At 45.9% G+C, this 11,990-nt stretch overlaps 1 long non-coding RNA gene across 1 annotated transcript; it reads left to right on the top strand.

The window, feature by feature from the left end:
* Positions 1-1,369: 1,369 nt before the first annotated feature.
* LOC125926770 (uncharacterized) lies at positions 1,370-9,990 on the top strand. Its single transcript, XR_007459164.1, has 2 exons — positions 1,370-1,448; positions 9,359-9,990. It is a non-coding gene; the product is annotated as an uncharacterized LOC125926770 (long non-coding RNA).
* The last annotated feature ends 2,000 nt before the right edge of the window (positions 9,991-11,990 follow it).

Here is an 11,990-nt window from a genome sequence, read left to right as displayed (position 1 = left end):
TCACAAATGCAGGCCACATGTCAAATTCAGCTTTGCTTTTTACAAATGAATAAACCTAATAAAATGAACGCTGGAGGGGGTATTTGGAAAGACATCTATTTAAAATTTTATTACACATTTGATGTTAAAAACTAAGAATGGTTTAGATAAAACATATAAATAAATAAATAATAAATATATAAATATATAAATATATAAATAAATAAATATATATATATATATATAAACATACACACCACAGATTAAACTTTATTAGAAAGACACATTAGCCAACAGGGGGTATGGAACTTCAAGTGTTTTGTTATATAGCATGGACATTTTATTTTACATATCAGAACATAAAGCCATTTTACAACTGTGAAGTGTGTGGATGCTCTTTACTACTGACTTGTCATTTCTTGGCTCAGCAATGGTCTCACCCTCCCTTTTGCTGGTATTTCTTCTGTGCCTCTGAGCATTTACACTATGGAGCCTCTGAGCCTAGAGTGAAGGAATTTAGGACCAACGGAACAGCTGTATCTTTGATCTCGTGCTACTCTGCAGATGATGGGTCTGGATTTCAGGGTCCCCAAAGACCCCAGAAGGGCAAGGCAGGCAGTACACAAGAATCTGTCACATTTCAGTAGTCAGCACACAACCTGGTGGTTTGGAGGAGGTGGTCTTACACGTAGGGAATTCTCGGTGGGATCTGTGCAGCTTCTTCAGGTGAGGAACTGAAGAGCAGGTTGGAGTGAGAACATGAGGCTTTCCAGAGCAGTCAGATGTATGAGCTCATCAGCCACCTGCACCCTAGAGAAAGGATTCAAGGCCTGGAAGAGACCTCTGCATCCTCCTCCTCAACCAGATCCCTAAAGCTTGGTCACAAGATGGAGTGGCAAGAAAGGAGATGCATCCAGTCCACCCTATTAGATTAGAAGAGAAGCTGGTGTCAGGAGGTGTGTTGGGGCTCCCTCCTTACAACGCCTTGCCTCTTGCCCCCTCCCCTCATTGTCACCCACCATCTCCACTGCAGGTTGGTCTAGGAAGCCAGGAGAAAAGAAGACAAGGGTAAGGGTGTTCTTTAAATCCATACCTTCATCAGGATGAAGATGAGATTTCCTGCTGGATAAAAAGTCCACCTTGTCTCCTATTTCCCCAGAGTCCTTTCCTGTGGCTTTAGGGCTGCTCTCTGGGTGGACTTCCTCCTGCAGAAGGAAGCCAAGCTCCTTCTTTCCTTGGCTGTTGGCTCCCACCTTGGGCTTTTTGGTCACAGAGAAAAACTTAACTGAACCTGGCTTAGGACACAGAGAAGTGGTGGGTTCATCCTAACTCACACCTGCTCTGTTCTTTTCTTTCTGGGTGGATTGCATTCTGGAACACTCCACACCTTCTAGAACCCCAGGCAGAGGGCTGGGAGCTAGACATGGGTTCCCAGCCTCTCTCCAGATACACAGTTGCCTGAATCCAAGGTAAAGAAAGCTGTCTGTCTCTTATGGGATATTCTGAGTCTAAGCGGCCCATATCTTCCTACCAGCTTTCTGGGAAGCATGAGGTCCTGGGGCTTTCCCACCTGGGCATGGCTAGAGAGCAAGGCCTGAAGTGGGATTTGTGGAACTTTCCTGCCCTTCTGAATCAACAAGTCAATAAAAAGGGGGCACATGGGATACCCTGGAACAAAGGGCACCATTCAGTAGCGCCAACAGGTCATACATCATCGGGCCAGAAACCTGCCACATGAAAAGTGTCTGCTTCTACAGTGCCCTGCCTGGGAAGGGGGGGGGGGGGAGATGAATATTCAGCTGTGAGGCCATAGGCAGGCAGCCCCCAAGGCTCTGATCACCAGCCCAGAGCCAGCCACTTGGTGAAGCTGGGCTAGGCTCTTAGCTGCAGCTCAGCTACCCAACTGCCCTCCAACAACAGAAGAGCCTGGAATAACAAAATGGAGAATGAAAGAGAAGCTGGAGCAGACTGACAAATTGTTAAAAAACCAAACCAACTTCCAGTCTTGGCTGGGCCTCAGGGGGTCAAGAGGCCTCAGCTTGCCCCACTAATGGAGCCTCTGCTGGAGAAGTAGCAGCCCCAGCCTTGCAGGGTCTTATCTTACAACATAAAATTAAAACCCACTTAAAAGGCCGGAGGGCATGTTAACATTCCCCCTGCTGTCTAATTGAAGTAGTTCCCAGTGCAAAGGATTTCACTTGAAAGATGTCCCCCTCCAAGCCCCAGTTGGCAGGCAGGGCACGGGAGTGGGGAGGAGGAGACTGTCATTTCAAAAGACCAGCACAAACTCAGGCAGGAAAAGCCTGGTTCTGTTTGCCTTCCCCACCCAGGCAGCAGGTGGCGACAGCAAAGGTTAGGACAGGCTGGGTTGTTTTGTATTTTTAGAAAATTTTACAAATTCATTAGCAGCTATGTCAGCAGAGGCCAGACTCCCGACAAGAAGCCCTGTAATGATTCAAATATGGCGAGCCCGCAGCTAAATCTGGCAGTCCCTGCAGCCCAGAGATTTCTATTACGTCCCCCAGCGACGCCCTGCTCCTATGCAAATATATTACAGGTCTCCCAGGCATACGGAATCAATCAGGGACATCCTGTAAAGGTGATGAACTTGCACTGGCCATCCTGAGTAATGGGAACCAGTCAGCCTGCAGCCGGTTGGGACTGAAAGCCAAGGTGACAGCTATTAAGCAATTGTGTGCAGAACAAAATGGCAAAGGGGCCGGGTAATCAATTCAATTTCGATGGGCGACCCAAGCAACTGCAGCGTCTGTCGCAGCTGATTAGAGGGGCCTGCTGGAGCTTTCAGTGCGAGCCCATCAGAGATCAGAAACAGGCCTGGGATGAAAAGGGAAAGAACTGTCTCCTGAGAAGCAGGCGATGAAGGACTCTGTTTTATGTGACTGTGTTCTTCCTTCTCTCCTTGAAGAAAGAGTAGAAAAAAAGCAAGCAGTTTGGAGATTAGATAGTTTTCTTTTCAGCCATTTATCATTATGAAGGAAAGTAGACAGGGCAGGGGCAGAAAAATCTCCAGTGGGATTTCTGCAGAGTCTCACTAAGAAGGACCAGGTTTACACTTTGCAGCTCAAACAGCCCCTGCTTATTACCACAGCCTGACGGGGTCTGCAGAGCGTCCAGAATCTCTCTTCCCTAACGAGTGCAAACAGGTCCCAGCGCTCTGAGGATCACAGAAATTCTCCTGCAGAAACCCCAAACCACCAAATTGTATCATTTGCGAAAATGAAAGCCCGAGTTGGAATAATGGGGAGAGGAGGCAAATGGGAAAGGAAAAGATGAGACAGAGTTGTACAGAGTCCCAGCTGGTTAGGCCCCCACTGTGGCCCCCCATTTACCTGGGCCCAGTGCAGGGCAGGAAGGGCCCTGGCTGTGTCTGCCCAAGTTCAGCACTGACCCCAGTCTGATGGTGGATCCTGTCAGCCTGCATGAAAATTCTAGGCTTGTGTTCGGTTCTCCAGTGCAGAGGAGGCAGAAAAAGAGCACCCCACAGGCACAGAAGCCATGAGAGAGACCAGCTATGGGACTGAGGTGGGAATGAGAGAGGTTTGTGAGCAGATGGCCAGGAAGATGCAGAACCAGGAAGGAGAGGGCTCTCTTGGAGCCCCGGGTGGGAAATAAGCATCTGAGGCAGGGCTGGCAATGAAAGAGGAAGGGCAGATTTAGAAATGAAGAGCCACGGGTGGCCCTGATCAACCCCTCCGTAAGAGAATCACAAAATGATAATTAACTTGAGCAAAGCTAACCTCACTAATAATCTGAAATGCAAATTAAAGTGAGAAAACATCACTTCTATCTAATAAATTAATAAACATTTAAGAAAAGATGTGGGGAGTAGCTCTCAATCATTGCTGGTGGGAACGCAGATTGTTATAGTCTCTCTGGAAAAAGCAACTTGGTAACTTGGACAAAGAGTCTAAAAGTGTTCATATCCTAAAGAAAATAACCAGAAATGTGGACATAGCTTAATGCTCTATAATGTTCATTATGGTATTATTTTTAATAGCCCAAATTGGAAGAAAGTAAATAATGGTTAAATAAATTATGATATACTCATACTCTGTACTATGATGTAGTCATTGAAAATATATTTACAAAGTGTGTTTAGTGACACGGAGAATTGATTTAATACTAAGTGAAAAAAGAGGATCATAACACCGAGTATGATCTCAAGAATATTTGGGAATGAAAAAAATACATCAGTGCAGCCAAACTACAGATCATTAAATAGCAATCGACAAGAGAATGAAATATATAAATATATAGGTCCATGATATATTATGTGAAAACAATTTTCTAAGTAATAGATATGGTTTCCCATTTGTGTGAAATACAAAGCAAAAAACAAACCTGTGAGTGTGCATATATGTGTGTGCATGGTGTGTGTGGGGGAGGGTAGGTGGTTGGGTGGGTGTGGGTGTGTGTGGTAGGGGCTAAGAGAAGACTTAGGAGGAATTTTTTCTGATAGTTCCCCCATACATCTCTGTTTTATTTTCCTTGTTACAATGAGCATGTATTTCTTCTGTAACCAAAAGATTCAATTAAAGAACAAAGAAAAATAACTTGTGATTATAGAAGTGCCTGGAATAAAAGAGAAGAAACTGTGTCCAATGCTATGGCAGTCACCCTGGGAAGTGGCCAATGCTCCCAGTCAGGTGGACAGAGATTGACCTCTGGGCCCCCTCACATCCCTTGTTTTCCTCCTGATCCTTGGGCTGTCCTTCTTAGACACCTTTTCGTCTGCCCAGTCCTTCAATGCTGCTGTTGCTCAAGGACTGGGGCTTTAGCCTTGTCTTCTCACAAGGTACTCTCCCTGGGTGAGGCCATTTGTTCCCACGGCTCTTTCACCAACATACACTGACAAATCTCCAGTCTAATCTTTCCGTCTCCTGAGATTGTCTTCTGGATGTTTCTGTTTAAGAGATTCAGAATCTCCAACTCCTCCTGTTCAAACCTGAGCCCTCCAAACATCTCCTTGCCTTATATGTTTTGGTAAATGGCCCTGCCAGCCAAAGTCTCATTGCTCAAATCAGAAACCTGGGCTTCAGTTCCCTACCCGCCCAGCCCTCAAACACTTGCTAATTTATGCAGGTTCTATGTTCTAAAGACTGCTTACATCTGTATACTTTTTTCTCTCCTTCATTAAGTCTGTGTCCCCCAGAGTGGCAAATCCTTGGGTCTGGGCTGCCTACCCTCTAGTGTTAGCTGTGTGAGGCTGCAGGGCTTTGGGCTGGCAGGAGCAGCACTCCAAGGCACTAAAACATTGCTCGTGGGGTGATGGCTGTTCAGACATGTTGAACCAGGGAATTGCCCAGGCAGAAGACAAGAGGCTGTTCAAAGGTAGGAGTGCTGCTTTCATTGGTGACTCTGCTTTAGGCTTGGTGTGGTCTGCTTCTTCTGCTCTGGCTGCCACTGTGGAGGTAGTGAGAAAGCAGGGCCCTCCTGCAGCTCATTTTGTAGGGTCACAGGCTAGCCCCCAGACTCACAAGCTATCTGAGCACCCTCCTGCCCTGTAGGCCGGCATTGAGAGTGTATGCTCCCAATGACAACTCTCTGTGAACGTATCCAATTGCTTGCTAGGGGGTAAATGAGCCCCAGGAGTACTAGATCGGTGCTGTTTCCAGCATCTGCCCTCCACGTACCTATATCTCTTTCTCTTTCAGGGATTCCAAATTGTCCCCTCTCCCAAGTACTTCCTTGGGAGACCTATGCCAATTTAGGACTAGCTTTGTCTCTCCCTTAAGAAGAGAAAAACCAGGGGCGCTTGGGTGGCTTGGTCAGTTGAGTGTCTGACCCTTGATTTCAGCTCAGGTCACGATCTCAAGGTTTGTGAGAGCGAGCCCCATTTCCGGCTCTGCACTGACAGTGAAGAGCCTGGGATTCTCTTTCTCCCTCTCTCTCCGCCCCTCGCTTGTGCACATTTTCTCTCTCTCTCAGAATAAATAAATAAAAATTAAAAAAAAAAAGAAGAGAAAAACAAAGACAGTAAGTCCCCAAACATGACTCCCTACATAAAGCACCTAGAACAGGGTGCATGCTTAGGAAATGATGGTGTTCCTTAGGTCTAAGGAATTGGGAGATTCCTCCAAATATAATTTAGTGAACAATTGGTGGCACCTCAATTTGTAATTGCCTCCACTCACCACATGCTGGCCATGAACTTGCTGCCCTCCGCCTCACAGGGAGGTAGGTTGTCACTGCATTAGGTCCCATCCTCTCCATGAGGCTGGGTCAGGTTGGTCCAAACTAGCAGAGTTAGTAAATAATCCAAGTACCTCTAAAACGACTGTTTAAAGTGTCTGGGGGAATGGCCTCAAGACCCCCTCGGGTTGGGTGGCAGAGCCAGGGTATCTTTCCCTTGCCTTTGCAACTCCTGGCCACAGAGTTCTTCCTTGGGATGACCTGGAAGAGACTTGTTCTGGAGTCACGATTCTTTACACCAAGAATTCCTAGCTAGGGTGCCCGAAGCAAGGGTTGGGTCTGTAAAATGACGTAGTTCCATTAGGAATGATGGAAACTATGTGAGCTGCTTTTAATAACACCAAATACAGCACAGCACAGCACAGTCCTCCTTCCCTTAAACCCCACGTGCTGATGGCCCGGCCCACATGTTCTCTGGCCCAGACTGAAAGCCAACGGCTGTCTCTTCAGGGCAGTCGATGGACCTGAATTTACTCCACACAAGGCACCGAAGGTTCAGGCATTAAGCTCTGGCCTGTCACACTGCAAACCTGCATTTTCTAGCCCAACAAAATGAGCTTTTGGTTTTTTCTTATAGCAGTGAAAAGAGCTTGGGATGGGGTGTGAGAGATGTGGGTTCCAGTCCCAGTTCCGTCAAATGCTGGCTGTGTGGCTTGCCCTCTTTTTGAGCCTCCTTTTCCTTCTTCTGCGTAGCTCCTCATTTCCCTTGCAGCACTGAAGGTCTGTAAGTCCGTGAATAATAACGTCTGCACTCATGAATTTCTTAGTTATAACCAGGACTCTGTTTGAATCTATAGCAGGACTTGCTCCAAAAAAGAGTAATGGAAGGAAATACAGAAACTTCTTTTTCTAATTATATTTATCTCATCCTTTTCAGATATCTAGTGTAGCATAGTAGTAAATATGTATAATTGATAAATAACTTTATAAATAATAAATAATATATTGGGATATGTGCTTTAAAGCTTTTTGCTGAAGGGAGGTAAGATTTTTTTTTTTTAACGTTTATTCATTTTTGAGAGACAGAGAGAGACAGAGCATGAGCGGGGAAGGGCCAGAGAGAGAGGGAGACACAGAATCCAAAGCAGGCTCCAGCTCTGAGCTGTCAGCACAGAGCCCGATGCGGGGCTCAAACTCACAAACTGAGAAATCTTGACCTGAACCGGAGTTGGACGCTCAACCGACTGAGCCACCCAGGCACCCCAAGGTGAGATTTTTAAAAAAGGATGAGGGGCACCTGGGTGGCTCAGTCAGTTTAACATCAACTTCAGCTCTGGCCATGATCTTGGGTTTGTGGCTTTGTGGGCTGTCAGCTGTCAGCGCAGAGCCCAGATCAGATCCTCTGTCTCCCTCTCTCTTCGCTCCTCCCCCTTGTGCACACCCGCATGCGTGACGCCCCCCCACTCAAAAATGAACATTAAAAAAAAAAAAAAGGATGGATGGAGACTAAAGGGTGCTAGAGCAGTCACTGTGAGGCTCTGCGCTCTGCACAACCTCCCAGAGATGGTTTACCAGAGCTTTGGATGGAGAGGCACAGTGAGGTAGTGAAGAGAGAATGGGCCTGGAGCCCTACCACTTATTAGCTGTATGCCTCATCTCTGTGAGCCTCAATATCTCCCTACATTTAATTAGGGGTAATAAAGCGCTACCTACCTTCCAAGCTTAAATAACAGATTAAATGAGATAACACAGATAAAACTGTGCCCAATTAATGTTGTCCCTCTTCCCTACCATGGGATGCCCGTCTGCATAGGTTTCATTTTAGATGCTGAAAAAATGTAGACATTTTCTTTTCTGGGAAATTCCTTTTATTGCCTTTCGGTACTTTATTGCTTCTCCTGTCTCACAGTTAAGCCTTCTTTAACAGCCGCCAAAGCCTATGCGCAGTTAGGTATGGAGTGCCAAAGGGAGCTGGAGGGCCATGCTGGGAAGAATCCTGCTTGGTCTTTCCAGCGCTCTGAGCACCTCACACTCCTAGGGGTTTGGGGCTCATCCAGGATTCAGGACACCATTCAAGGACATTTAGGAAAGGGTATCCCTCCAGCGGAGAAGCCAGCTGTCTTCACCTAGGAAGAGACAGCTTGAGTTTTTTGCTCCTTCATTCAAAGCTCATTGCCATATTCAGTGACACTGGAAATGAATCTATTCTTAAAAGAAAGTCCCAACTCTGCCACTATTTTGTTGGAGGCCTTAGACAATCCCTCAGTCTTTTTCGGCTTCAATTTTCTCTTTGCAAGGAAGGATGAGCACTATCTGTGCTGCCAACGGCCTAGGCTTGGCATGGCTCATGGGCCAAATGAGACGCTCTGCATGAAAATACTCAGTAAGAAATGAAAGGGATTGCAATTATTAAGCTTCCCGTTGGTCCAATTAGCACCAGCCCACACTAATTTCTGCCTATTCATGAAAAAAAAAAAAATCACTGCTTTTCATAGACTAAGGAGGGGGAACGGTTGGCAAGGTATTGAACAATCTCATCAGCTCTGAGAGGTGGATGATTTAGTATCATCACCTACCTTATCATTATCCTTGCCCAGCCTGCATCCTCAGCTTTTGACGAGGTCAATTTCCGGCACACACAGAAAAGCCTGTGGCTGTGGTCGGAACAATCGGCCACAGTACTCCTCTCATGTTGTTGATCCCTTCATTTCCTCCAGCAGACTCCTGCCGGGGACTGAGTTCTAAGTTTTACGCTACTCTTTTGGACTAATCATTTGCAACAGCCCTGAGCACCCTGCCCCTCTCTCACTTTTGCTGTCCAGCTACTGCTCTGGATGGCAAGATTGCTAATTGGGACATGATCCCAGTAAAATGGCAAGAAGGATTCAAGGAGCTGGTTCACTGGACCTTAAATATCCTGCCCACAACTTTACAGCTCAGGCGGCCATGGAGGAAGTATGAGTCATACCCAAGAGGTGAGGCTGCTGCTTAGGAAGGCCTCCACAATGACATTTTTCACGCTTGTAATAAACCGCTGTATTATTAGAACTCACCAAAGCTGAATTTAATGAAAGTTTTAGGCCCCAAGGCCTGAATTTTTCTTTTGTATTGCAAAACAAAACCAACTGGTCCAATTCAAATTAACCCCAGAAAATGCTTAGACTTTAATTATAATTTCTTTCATTCTTTTTCCATTCTCTCTTTCTTCTTCTCTCCTTTTCTCCAGTCTCTCATCTACAAATTTTGCTGGAGATTACAATCTGTTGGAAGAAAAGGAAATGTACAAGAGGAGGAAGAAATGAAAATCTTAGAAACATATTCAGGTAGTCACAAGTTTGTCTACAGGAGTCTTTAACAAGAGTTCCTGATCAGAGACACAGATTCACATGAGAAACTTTTAAAAGTGAATGAAGAGGAGAAAAATACCAGACCCTCTCCATTTGTACCAGAGATATAATGGGATTTAAAATTCAACTGTATCAAAGCTCCTCCAGTTAGACCTGGGAGGCATCCTTTTGTAACAGCAACTTTGCAAAATACTGGTGCCACAAGCAAACAAATGATCACTCCAGCAATAAGGAGAAGACAAGTCCTTTATTTTTTAAATTTCTGGGTCTGAGCCCTCGGGAACTACCTTGGGGGAGGGTGGGAATGAAATGTGCCGCTGTGCACCTGGCCTTCAGCTATTCAGGAGCTTGGGCGGCAGGAAATACCTCAGGGGCAGCTTCCGTATTTGCAGGAGCTAGTGAAAAGACATCTTTTTTCCCCTCACAGCTACGTTCGTAAACAAATGTTCACTCTCCAACCCTCACCCCAATTTGGAGCCTATTTACCCAATAAAGTAGGCCTTCAAATGCCTCCTTGTCCTTCATGGAACTGAAGAGCGCGGCGCCGCTGGCTTCGCCGCCACGGTAGGGAGCGCGCTCTCGACCCTTCCCTGGGGCAGCTCGGTAATCCTCCGAGCACCGAAGCCCCACACGAGCTACTGGGCTGTAAAGTCGCCCAAGATGTCGGCGAGGAAGACTACTTCAAACGCGCTGCCTTCAGCATCAAGGGGCCGGCGGTAGCGGCGGGAGGGGCGGGGGGTGCTGGCAAAAATTCCGGTCCAGAGCTGCCTTTGTCTTAGCCGATCCCTCCTTCCCCTCCTTCCCCTCCTTCCGGGGATCGGGCTCAATGCTGATTCCTGCAGGGGAGTCCCTGCTTGGCATCAAGGCTGGCCCCAGGCATAAGATCCTAATTATTTGAATGGTATTTGTTTTCATTGCTCTTTTTTTTTTTTTTTTTTTTTTTAATGTGTCCAGGTCGATGGCATTTTAATGCCTTATTAAACGGGGGTTTTACAGCAGTCTGTCTGTTCAGTCTCTGGGCCCATGCCTGTACTTTGTGTGCAGGGATTTTATCTTTCCTGCTGGCTGAAAATATTTTCCGAATTCCCTATAAAAGTTTTCGAGATTTCCTAAGACAAATAGAGCTCCACCAGCTCTAAAATGACCTTGATGCAGTCGGAATTACATTCAGACACATGCTTTCTCCCTTGTTTACACAAAGAACTGAACTTCACTTGTGCTCATTAGCTGCCGTTCTGAGTACACACCAAATTTGCTCCACAAATGTGCTGGTGCGTAAAAGCACAACTCTACCTGGGATGGCTCCCCAGAATCCAATCTTTTACTGGTTTCTTCCATCCTCTCAGATGGCTGCCCTGGCTTTGAAGGCAGCATCAATAAAGATCAATAAAGCCTGATCCTGGATGAGGGGTTTGCATAAGAGTGTGCAGCATGTACAGCTGAGGGGAGCAGCCAGGCCTGCAACAGAAACATGACTGTCGTGAAGCTCCACAAAATCGCCTAGAAGAAAATCAGCAGAGTCCTTTACTTGTCAGTGTGTAAAATTTTATGAAAATATGTTTTTCAGAAGGAAGCTGAATGTAAAAAACATCGAAATAAGCCACAAGTCAGGCAACGTAGTGTTATGGAAAGAACCTAGAACAGACATAGGTTCAAATCTCATTTCTGGTGCAAGTTAGCATGTGATTTGGGGCAAATAAAATGGGAAAAATTATCTTTATCTGTATCTGTATCTATCTCAGGGTTATTAGGAGGCTTGGAAAGAAGTAATGTGTGTAAAACATCTAGTGCAGTGACCGACCCGGTGATTGTAAATAGCTACCATTACTATTTCATGAGGATCCTTAGGACTCAGATGGGCAAAAGCACACTCATTGTGTGTACTCGGGCTTTGTTAAGGCTTCTGGAGTGGGAGAAGGGAGGCCTCAGGGACTGAATGTCCACTCTGAGCCAGATATAGCAATAACTGGTGTAACCAGAATTTAAATCCAGATCTGACTCCAAAAGCTGGTTCCACTGTCCAGGTTAGGTAAAGTAAATATGGAGAATTATATCTCCATAATTCTCCTGTAGCACAACCTAAGGCTGAATCAGCCAGATGGGGCTTATTTTGCTTAGGTGGCACTAAAAACCCCTCCAATGCTCACTGCTTAACCACCTGGAAAACTCCCTTTGGATTTCTATTTTGCTGGGTCTTTTTTTTTTTTTTTTTTTTTTAACATTACCTTCTTGGTGGTGTTTCACTAACATTTAAGACATTTAACATTTAAGACAGACAAATACCCTGGAGATGAATTGGTAGGGATGCCCAGTCCGTTCAGAATATTTCCCGCTTATTTCATGTCTGCTGTTGCATTAAGCATGTCACAACAAAAAATGGAAGGTATCTGGGTGGCTCAGCCAGTTGAACATGCGACTTTGGCTCCAATCATGATCTCGAAGTTCGTGAGTTCGAGCCCCACATTGGGCTCACTGCTGTCGGTGGAGAGGCAGCTTCAGATCCTCTGTCCC

The sequence above is a fragment of the Panthera uncia genome, chromosome E1, assembly GCF_023721935.1.
Source record: "Panthera uncia isolate 11264 chromosome E1, Puncia_PCG_1.0, whole genome shotgun sequence".
Classification (NCBI taxonomy): domain Eukaryota; kingdom Metazoa; phylum Chordata; class Mammalia; order Carnivora; family Felidae; genus Panthera; species Panthera uncia.
Note: the sequence above shows the minus strand (reverse complement) of the source record. Positions and strands in the feature narration are given on the sequence as shown.